The sequence below is a fragment of the Benincasa hispida genome, chromosome 3 (assembly GCF_009727055.1).
Source record: "Benincasa hispida cultivar B227 chromosome 3, ASM972705v1, whole genome shotgun sequence".
In the NCBI taxonomy this organism is placed as follows: domain Eukaryota; kingdom Viridiplantae; phylum Streptophyta; class Magnoliopsida; order Cucurbitales; family Cucurbitaceae; genus Benincasa; species Benincasa hispida.
This window is the reverse complement of record NC_052351.1, coordinates 29,584,498-29,596,792: the sequence shown is the minus strand read 5'-3', so window position 1 is coordinate 29,596,792 and position 12,295 is coordinate 29,584,498. Positions and strand designations below refer to the sequence as shown.

The following is a 12,295-nucleotide window of genomic DNA, read 5'->3' as shown; positions in this document are numbered from 1 at the left end:
GAGATTTAAGGCATGTGGAAGAATGAAAGCAACCTTACAATCAAGGCCATGAGAACCGATCGAGGTGGTGAATTCACATCAAAATGAGTTCAAACAATTTTGTGATGAAAAAGGCATCCGACGTCCGTTAACAGTCCCAAGGACACCACAACAAAATGGCATGGTGGAGAGGAAGAATCGGACAATCTTGAGCATGGCAAGAAGCATGCTAAAGACAAAGAAGATGTCGAAGGAATTTTGGGCGGAGTCGTTCGTAGCTTGTGCAGTTTATTTGACAAATCGAGCACCAACCAAAAGTGTGCTTGACAAGACGCCTCAAGAAGCATGGAATGGAAGAAAGCCCGGGACTGGTCACATCAAGGTGTTTGGGAGTATTGCATATGCTCATGTGTCAGAAGAAAAAAGGACCAAGCTCGATGATCGAAGCGAGAAACTCATCTTCATCGGCTATGATGCAAGTTTAAAGGGTTATCGTCTTTACAATCCTTTGAATGGGAAGGTAATGATTAGTCATGATGTTGTTTTTTATGAGGAAGCCTCTTGGGATTGGAATATACAAGAGGAGAAGTATGCTTTCCTTCCATATTTTGAAGAAGACGATGAAAATGAGCCGACTAAGGATGAAATGGGTGAAGGTTTGCCCATTTCAGTGCCACCTCGATCATCATCTAAAGGTTCATCCAGCGATTCGGAGAACGAAATTGGCCCAAGAGGAACTCGAAGTCTACGGGAACTTAATGAGGTAAATGAAAATCAAAATGACATAATTCTCTATTGTCTTTTTGGTGATTGTGAGCTTATTAGTTTTCAAGAAGCCATTGCAAGCAAGAAATGGAAGGATGCAATGGATGAAGAAATTCGAGCGATAGAGAAAAATGACACATGAGAGTTGACCAAGCTTCCAAAAGGGCACAAACCGATCGGAGTGAAGTGGGTATACAAGACAAAGAGATAAGTCAATGGCGATGTTGAGAGGCACAAGGCGAGACAAGTGGTGAAAGGGTATAGCCAATGACATGGCATCGACTATGATAAGGTATTTGCTCCTGTTGTTCGCCTTGAAACTATTCGTTTGATTATTGCTTTGGCAGCCCACAATCATTGGAAGATACATCAAATGGATGTCAAATCAGCATTCTTGAACGGAATTCTTGAGGAAGAGGTCTATGTGGAACAACCATTGGGTTATGAAGTCAAGGGTGAAGAAGATAAAGTGCTTCAATTAAAGAAGGCACTTTATGGTTTAAAGCAAGCACCAAGAGCATGGAATTCGAAGATTGACAAGTACTTTCAATAGAAAAAGTATATGAAGTGTCCTTATGAGCATGCCCGCTACATCAAAATGCAAGGTAAAAGCATAATAATCATTTGTTTATATGTTGATGATTTAGTATTTACCGGAAACAGTCCTAGCATGTTTGATGAGTTCAAAAGAGAGATGGCAAAGGAGTTTGAAATGACGGACATTGGTCTCATGAGTTACTACCTTGGGATCGAGGTCAAATAAGGTGAAGATGAGATTTTTATATCCCAAGAGGGCTATGCTAAAGAAGTGCTCAAGAAGATCAATATGAATGATGCTAATCCAGTTGGAACACCGATGGAATGTGGAGTTAAAATCACCAAGCAAGATGGAGGAGAGACGGTAAATTCTACATATTTCAAAAGCTTTGTTGGAAGTTTGAGATACTTGACATGTACAAGACCGGATATTCTTTATTCGATTGGAATTATTAGTCGATTTATGGAGTAACCGACAGCAACACATTGCAAAATGGAAAAAAGGACACTTTGCTACATCAAAGGGACGATTGGGTATGGTCTTTCCTATGTCTCTTCTAGCAATTTTGATATTGTTGGTTATTGTGATAGTGATTGGAGTAGTGATTTGGATGATCAAAGAGCACTACGGGGTTTGTGTTTTTTATTGGTGAAACGGCGTTCACATGGATGTCAAAAAAGCAACCCATAGTCACATTATCAACATGCGAGGTAAAGTACGTCGCAGCAACTTCATGTGTATGTCATGCAATTTGGCTAAGAAACTTAGTGAATGAGTTGAAGTTTCAAATGGAAGGTCTAATGGAGATTTTTGTTGACAACAAATCGGCCATTGCCTTAGCCAAAAATCCGGTATTTCATGGGAGAAGCAAGCACATTGATACCCGATTTCACTACATTCGGGATTGCATTACGAAAAAAGAAGTGGAACTCAAATATATCAAGTCACAAAACCAAGCGGCGAACATTTTCACAAAGCCCCTCAAGTTGGAGACTTTTATCAAAATGAGGAGTTTACTTGGTGTAACAAATCAAGTTTAAGGGGGGATGTTGAAAAGTTTGTCATTATTAAACCTTATTTGTGGCATTTAGTGTGACTTTTGGGTTTTGTGACTTTTAGTTTTTTGTAACCAATAGTGATTTTTGAGNATAGTGATTTTTGAGTTATAGGAGTTATGTGAGTTATGAGCATTTGATGACATTTATAGCTTTAAACCATTGGCATTCCTATGGTTATGTTTGTAAGCCTATATAAAGGCATGCTTAGTTGAATGGAAAATATATCTCTCATTTTTCATATTTGTCCTAAAACGTTTTTTTCTAACAAAATCTGCTTGTTCCTAGGCTGTAATGACAATTGTTCAGCAAGGAATGCAACATGTTGATGAGACACCAAACCTTGAAACTCATATAGAGCTTACCAAGACGCTAAATAATGTTTGTGCAGGAAAGGTAAACTAATGCAATTCAGTAATCTCATTTGGTTTGTTGTTTTATTATCTCTACAAATCGAATTTGCTATCTGTAGATATATGTGGAAATTGAGAGAGCTCGGTTGATTAAAAAACTAGCAAAGATTAAAGAAGAGCAGGGTGTCATAGGGGAAGCTGCAGATTTGATGCAAGAAATTGTGGTCGGTAATTATATTTAGAAGCAACTGCAATATGTTTGTGTTATGTTATATGAGAAACATGAAACCTCTTGGCTTCTTAGGTTGTCTAACCTTTGTGGTCTTTTCCTTCTTCAGGTGGAGACTTTTGGTGCCACGGCAAAAACCGAGAAAATTGCTTTCATTCTTGAACAAGTAGCCACATCTGTTATTTTCCATTACAGCTGTTTGAAGAATTGTATCTTATATTATTTGAAATCAAAGGTCATATGATCCAATTTTGCAGATTCGCATATGCTTAGACAGCCAGGATTACGTTTGTGCTCAAATTCTTTCAAGGAAAGTTAGTCCTAGAGTTTTTGATGTGGAAGAGTCAAAAGAGAAGAAAAAACCCAAAGAAGGTGACAGTGTGGTTGAGGATGCTCCTGTTGATATACCGTCACTGTTGGAATTGAAGAGAATTTACTATGAACTAATAATAAGGTAAGTGGTGCTATTACATTTTAGCTGCATTTGCAACCTTTCATTAATTTAATTGTTTGCAATTAATTTTGTGTGTGTTGGAAGAATGAAATTACATTGTACTTGCTATGATAATCTAAGTTTAAATTGCTTCTTTTAATAAATTTTTAGAACTTATGGAAATACCACCAACTTCTTAGTTCGTAGTACCACTAGCCTTGGATTTCTTGATTCCTCATGAATCTTCTTTTGAAATGAATCTTATCATTTTGTACTGGTTTTTATAATTTCTGTAGGTACCACTCTCATCCTAATGAATATTTTGAAATTTGCCGTAGCTATAAGCCATATATGAGACCTGATTAGCATGCTTAACTTTAGAGTTCTTAAGATTGAGTCACCGGAAAGGAATGTGCACCTTGTTGGTATAAGTAGTAACTTTAAATTCTTTTAAACATTTATTAACCATACTTTCATATCTTCAGGGTCCCTTTCATTCGGATGTGATACTGGTTCATTCATGTACCCCTCCTAAATTCGGGTTGTTACAATCTAGTCCATTAGTTGTTGGGGAACAACCTTGATGAGATTCCATTATTTGATACCATTCCTTTAGAAACTTTATTTTCATTTCTTTGATGATTTTTATTCCTACGCTTCCATTGTAGATTGTTGTTAAAACAGCTTGTCACAATGGAGGTTATTCGATGGACATCCTATGGACTACCTTCAAGAATGACTTTGAGAACGAGAAGAATTTCCTTGGTGGTGCTTTGGGTGACAAGGTTGCTGAAGATCTATGATAGAGAATAATCGAACACGCAAGTATCTCCTGGAGGAATTCCAGTTCAATCTCGATGAACTGGTTAGCTGAAAGTGAAGCTTGTCTTTAAGTTGATGTTACATCAAAAGAACCTTGATTTGTTTCCTGGTGCTTTTCAGAACATGATAGTGGTTTCGAAGTATTATGCAAGGATTACAATAAGCAGATTTGTAGAATTCTTAAGTCTCAGTCTTCAGGTATATGTTCATCACAATAACTTTTTTTTGTTTCAAATAGCAATGAAAAATTCAATTTCTTGTATTGAGAAGGACAAAATGCATTTTGGTTCATTTGGTCTTTTGGTATAAATTTCTAAATCAATGGTTAACAAAGTTGCGTAATATCCACATGGAAAAGTGTATTTCCAGAGTGAGTGAGAACTGAGAATACTAATGAATATCATTTTCCTTTTATTCTCTCCTCTATCTAATTCAGGAAACTGAGAAACATCCCTCTGAAATGGTTGTATCCAAAGCTCTAGCTGCTAAGATAGACGGGCCAACAAGAAGAGTCTGTTTCGGATCAACGAATGATAGCAGCGATGTTCTTAATTCTTGGTCGATGAACTTGGAGAATCTAACTTGATCTCGTCAAGAAGAGTTGTCAACAAGTTCACATAGAAACCATGGTACACAAAGTTACTTTGGAAGCTTGATGAGAAGAATATCCATATTATTATTAACTTAACATTTCTTGCTGTTTGGTCGTACATTTGTTACTGTACTGAGTGGGTGACCCATGCAAGACATCACTAATGAGTGTGAAAAGCAAGAAAATTAAATTTTGATTCATGCATCAGTATTATTCACAAATGGTATAAATGTATATAATAAGGATTCCTACGTATAAGGCCTTTACTAGGGGTCCATATTATAATAATATCTTTTATTCTCTATTTATTTCAAAAATAGTTTGATGGGTTGATTATTTACACAAATCTTATACTCTAAAAAAACACAAAAAAAGAAAATTAAGAGAAGAAAACCATTTATGCTTTCCAACACTCTTCACACTTTCCAATATTTTTTTTGCACTTTCACTTTCCAATTTTTATTCCTTCACAAATTCTCTTCAAGCATCCATCTCCGTTCGTCACTGTTGTGCGAAGGATTGACCGTCGAGCGTTCGTTCGTTCAAGCATCCATCTCCGTTCGAGCATTTGTTCGTTCGTTCACCTTGGAGCTTCGTTCCAGCTTCGTCGACCTTCATCAAGTATTTGTCTTCGGTTCCAGATCTAAGCTCCGTCAAGCATTCGTCAACCGTTCTAGTTCTGTCAGCCTTCGTGTTCATGTTGTTCACGCTGTTCGAGCAAGCTCCGGTTCCAGATCTGAGCACCATCGAAGCAGTTCTCCTTCCGTGTTCACGTTGTTCATGGATCTATTCGTGAACTCCGTTCCAACGTCGTCGAAGCAGATTTGAGAGCTCCGTTCCAGATGTGTGCGCACGTGGTCCGTTCAAAGTTCGTTAAAGGTTCGTTGAACGGCTGTTTTTTGTGGGTTGTTCCGTTCCGAACGGAATTAGCTACATTGTTTAGGTCTGGGGAGCCATACACTCGCAGTATATAATCCAAGATCTCACAGTTTATTTCAAATAATCTATATATATCCGAATTTATTTCAAATATTTCATATATATCTTGCAGTCAATCTTATAAACGAATCTGAGATTCTATATGGATGGACGATAAATCTACAGTATCTGTACATTTTGTTTTTAATTTCATAGATTTAACTGTGGATATAGTATTATCTACTGTTGTTGTTTAAATACATACTATTATTTAAATATAGTTATTATGTGATATTCAACTATATATATTATATATATATTTAACCTTTTCCACTTTTATCCTTCAAAATTTTTCAAATTTTCCAAACGTATGGTTTTGAACCCAAAATCTCAAAATTTTGATATGGTCGTCGGAAATATATAGGTTTATTTCAAAAAAATCTATATATACATCCGAATTTATTTCAAATAATCTATATATATCTAGTCGATCTATTCAACTGATTTGAGATTGCGGTGGATGAACGAAGGGTTTGGGTGTATTTGTACATATTGTTTTCAATTTCACTTTTGAATATATGAATTTATTGCACCTACAGTATTGTCTATCTCTATTGTTTAAATATAGTTAGTACGTGATATTTGACGATATAATGTATATTCACATGGTTTTTCCCCATAATCTATATCAAATATACCATTAAATATTTATATTATAGGGGAAAAGAAGATTACTAACACATTTAAAAGTACTAGCTTAAGAATTTGAATTCTACGAATTTTGTTTGTTTTTTAAATAATTTGATGTCATCTATCTTAGTTTATGGTCTAATTTGTAGCCTATAATATGAGGTATATATTTACAAAATAACTCAATATACCTATATACGTATGATAAACAATGTAATATACAACTCAATAAAAACGATGCTAAAATTAAAAAATATAAAGTATATATTATATAACAACATAAAATTTATACTTCTTCTAAATATATTTGAAATAATCTCATATATATTTAAAATATTATTGTACATATTTGAAGTAAGCCCGATACATATACAAAAGAGGGCGAAAATTTGACACCATAATTCTACAATAAATACAGTCCACCTAATTTTTAGACTTGGCAATAAATGCAGTCCACCAAAATTAATAAATGCCATTTTGGAGGGAAAAAATCTCATTAATCACGTTTTAGGACATTTATTATTAGACAACAAAAAGTATTAAAAAAAACTCATTAATGGTGACAAAAAGTCGAAAATATTAAAATAATGGAAAAGAATGGTAGATTTATCCAAAATTATGTTTATAATCTTACAAAGCCCACTTAATTAACCAATCCACATAAAATGATAAAAATGGCATTTTTCATACATTGACATTTGAACAACTCTTTTTTAAATCCTATATGATTTGATTTTGAGTTTCTGGGTGAGGTTTAAATTAGACCGTCTATATCCACATAATTATTAAAAGAAAAATAGTTAAAAGCGCATCCCGAAAATCATCTATCTTTGTACATTTCACCAAATTGTCCAATCATAATTTTTCATGTGGTAAATTTTGTTTTTTCTTTTTTTGAAATATTTTAATATTTTTTAGATGTGAGTGGTGAAAAGGGATACACAAAGATGAATGATATCCGAGAAAAAGAAAAAGAAAAAGAAAGAAAGAAAGTGAGCCCTTTTATTTTAGGGTTTAAAAAAGAGTTATCCCGTTAATTGTACAAGTTTATATTAGTTGAGTTATGCTCATGTTGCCAGTTTTTTCAACTAAACTTCGATTCTAAAAAAAGTTGGGACAAATATTGGAAAATCAAAAGTAGAAAGATGGATTTTTTTAAGCACAACAAGTGAAGTAGGAGGGATTTGAACATTCAATCTCAAGAGAATAAGTAATATATCAATTACTGTTGAACTATACTAATTTTAATAACATAAAGATGAAGTTTAAGAATAATGATTACAAATAAGTAACTTCGACCAATTTTTTTTCGTATTTATCAATATTTTGGCAAATCCAAACATAGTTTAGCATGAATCATGGTATTAACTTTTCGTCGACATGTTGACATTTTCATCAATATGTTCACTTTTCATAAATTGTACATCGACATAAATGGTGAATCGACTTTTCCATTATGCCATAAAAAAATCATGAAAGGTAAAAAATAAGCAACTAGTTGTTACTAATCCGAATATAACTTATTTAAAATGCATAAACAAATTGATGTATTAATTTTTCTCTTTTTATTTTAGAATTTTCCAAAAATATCTATTGGACATCAACATTTTATTGATAATATACATATTTCCATCAACATTTTCTTAAAATTGAGATTTTGACATTTTTATTAACATCGATGTTTTCAACCTTGGCATGAATAAGACTTTGAATTATTAATTTAACTGTCAATAGTTCCATCGTCTACTCTCACAATTATTGATTAAAAAACAATTTGAAGAAATTTGTATACAAGTCAAAAGCCTCAAGATGAAGGATTTTTTTTTTTTTAAAAAAAAAAAAAAAAGTACAAGAAGTAGAGTATGTGGGATTTTAACATTCGACCATAGAAGAATAAGTCATATATCAATTATTGTTGAACTATACTGACTTTAGTAACATAAAATGAAGTTAAGATCAATGATTACAAATAAATTATTCAATCAATTTACTGTCTTTTTTTTTTTTTTTTTTTTTTTGTACTTATCAACATTTTGGGAAATATCATCGTAGTTTAGTGTGAATCATCGGATTAAAATTTCGTCAATATGTCAGAGATTTTCATCGATATGTTCGTTTTTCATAGATTGGACATAGACATAAAGAGTGAATCGACTTTTCCACTATGCCGTAAAAAATTCATGAAACATGAAAAATAAGAAACCAAACGTTACTAATCCAAATATAACGATTGATTTATTAACTTTTCTCTTTTTTGTTTTTACAATTTTTTTATAAATATCTATCAACATCGATATTTTCATCAACATTTTCGTAAAATGGAGATTTTAACATTTTTTATTATATCGATATTTTAAATCTTGATACAAAAAGCCTTGATGATCAATTTAAATGCCAATAATTTGATCCTCTACCTTCGCGGTTATTGATCAAGAAAACATTTTGAAGAAAGTTGTATAAAAATCATATCGCGTGGAAACCAAGTAAAGTATGCTTCATGCACGGGTCTTGTTCTCAAGTGCCATTAATGGAAATATTAAAACACATCCCACTCGACGAATCCAAACAAAAATTGTCTTTTTCTTACGTTGGTTGACAGTTGTACTTTCTTACGGAAAGCCTATGTTTTGCTTTTTGTGTGATGTAATTGTCTTTGACCAACTTTTTAAAAAGGCCGGTTTGATTTTTTTAAGGGGTTTCTTCGAGGAAAGCTTTAAAAAATAATTCTATATTTCATAAAGGTTTTGAATTTTGATTTTTGTTAAAAGATGACTAAGGTTAATTTTGCATAATTATACGATTTTACATTTATTTATATCCGAATTTTATATTTTTTTTCCTATTTTTAAAGCTACTTCCATGATGGAGATAAAAAATATATTTATTATAAGGAGAGAAAATGCATCTAATATAACTTTTTTTCATTTATCAATTTGAGAAAGAAAATACATTTATTGATTTTTTTTTTCATTTTTCAATTTGAAAAAAAAAATGCATTTTATGAAATTTTATTTTATATTTAGGTTGACTTTCACGTATCAACGTATTAGCTTTTTTGACGGATTAATGGTTATTTTAAATATACTTTATAACATTTTGACATATTTATGGTTATTTTAAATATACCTTAGAACATTTTGGTATGTATTTGAAAATATTCTAATCAATATAAGAAAAATATTGCAGTTTATAAATTAGAGTTTGACTCAATGTTTGACATAAATCACAGTATAAACCAATATATGAAATATATCACAGTATATAAATATTCATAAATTTCAATTACACCACAATATATGTATCATAATACATGAAGTCTAAATAAAAAGAAAAACAGTCTTATTTATATCAAATAAGAAAATACATATACCAAATATATATCAAATTTCCTACATAAGCTAAAAAAAATACATATATATCACAATATACAGAAAATAGGAAAAAATAAAACTAAAAGTTCAATCGGATCCACCGTTCATCTTCTCCAAGTCCATTGTCGTCGTTCATTTACTCCGAGTCCGCATTCCCCGTCATTTGCTCCAAACCCATCATTGTCCTTCGTCTGCTCCAAGTTCGTCATCGCTGTTCTTGTCATCCTGCTCGTCCCGTCGCGGGATCGCCCCATGTCATCCATCTCTCGCCTGTAACTCACACCATCGGAAGGAGAAAAGAGAGGGAGGGAGAAGGAGAAAAGAGATGGAGGAGGAAGAAATGGCCTTGAAGCATGGGGGAGAGAATTATATATATATTAAACATAAGTAAGGGTTAAATTGTAAAGAGTCACTGATATTAGTGAAAATAAAGAGATCAATAAGTCTTTGTTATAAAAAAAATGAAATGTTCAAGACATTAACGTAATATGGGTCTATTTTTAAGAAATCACTTTTTTAACTAGATTACAAATTGAATCTCGATTTTAACCCCTAAAAAAATCCTCTCATATTTTTTTTAAGTACAATTGGAGGTATGAGGGTTCTAATAATTTAGAGTTGATAAGAAATAGCAAAATATGATATTTCATTTTGAGAAATGAAAATAATAATAGTAATAAAAATAAATGACATACTGATTTCAGATTAATTAATTAATAAATATCAAATGATCGACAAAACAAGCATAGTTCAATTGATACTCAGAGTGAAATTTTTGCAATTCAAATCTCCTCACCTCTATGGTGACAAAAAGAAAATGAGAGCAACAATGACTTATTTGAAAGAATGTTTAAGCTATTTTCCTCCCCTATTTGTAAATAAATTTGGAAAGATTGTTTAAGGTATTCTGGATTAATTAAACTTAGTATATTGTTTAATTTATGCTTCAACATTTTATATAAAATTTGTCATAAGAATAATATTTGTGTGCATCCTAAGATACACTTATCTTTATATATCTCACTTTCATCACACACATAAAAAAATGAATTAGAATATTTAAGTTAGAAGAATTATCCATATGATAAATTATAATTGGATAATTTTGTAGGATGCATAAAGATAGGTGTTGATTGGATTGCACCTAAGTTTTTCCGTTATAGAATATAAAAGTAAAATTTGTTATTTTTTTTATAATTAAAGTATTGATTAATTTCATCCTCTTATTCGTAAATAAAAAGAAAATAGTGTTTCACCAATCCGATAAACTTAGTTCAACCGTAATAATTATTTACAAATACTCACTTTTTAAAGATCGAAACATTTATCCTCCATTCGTATAATTGAATGTACTAGTTAAACTTAGTAAACTTTTAAATTGAAGACTTGGTTAAAAAGTGAACTAATAATCATTTATTGGTTCAAATGAAAAGGAAAAGAAAAGATTTGCCATCTTCATTTTTGTTTTTATGGAAGGAAAGCATGAAGTATCTAAGTTTGAAGTCAATTATGAATTTTATTATTTGTTAATTGAATTACATTTAGATCGATGAGCTTTTTAACAAATCATTCGTAAGTATTAACTTTGAAATCAATTATGAATTTTATTATTTATTAATTAAATTACGTTTCGATGGATTAACTTTTAACAAATCATTTGTAAGTTTGAACAAGGCGTTCACATTCTAAAAAATGCGAGATCTCTTTCAAGCCCCAAACATGTTAAAAAAAAAAAAAAAAAAAATGAATTTTTCCCAAAGACCTTTTATTTACTTCATATTTTTTTTTTAGAGTTCACACAAACTGAACTACACAAGTCCAACCCACCAAACAAGTTGCAATTAGAGGTATTAAAAAAATCCAATGATTCGAAAAATTCGGTCAACTCAATCTAACCCATATGGTTTGAGTTGTGATGGGTTCAAATAAATAAAAAAAATTATAGATTAGATTAGTTTATGGATTTACCGAAAATAATTCAAACCAACTTGAACTTATTATTGATTTTGAAAAGTATGTTGATTTTATCTGTGACACAATTATTTTTACATATATATATTTATTTTTCATGATTGTTTTAGTTAATTCTCCAATAACTCATAAAAATAATTTTTTAGCAATTTGGAAGAACAAACAATATATGAAAATAATTAAATACAATTTTGGCATATTAACATATTACTTATTTTTAGAATAAACATTTAAATAAATGACTCAATTAACCTCAATCAATTCAATCCAAATGTTTCATGATTAGGTTGAAAATTTATAACCCAAACAATTTAGCGACCCGACCCACAAACATCCCTAATTGCAACTCTATCAATAAGTCATTAAATGATGTGTTATATATTATTTTATTTTATGGGTTCACACCCCTTCATAAATGTAGTTACTAAACTTATTGAAATAGTATGAAATTTTTGTATCAATATTATAGAATTTCGAGAAAAATATCATTCTCAAACATGGATTAAATCGATATTGACATAAAAAATTAAAATTTACGAATACATTCATGAAATATCAATATTGATAGATATTTATGTG

General features: G+C 31.2%; 1 pseudogene; it reads left to right on the top strand.

Annotated features, from left to right (window-relative positions):
• Positions 1-1,117: 1,117 nt before the first annotated feature.
• Positions 1,118-4,830, top strand: LOC120073526 (annotated as a pseudogene).
• Positions 4,831-12,295: the final 7,465 nt, after the last annotated feature.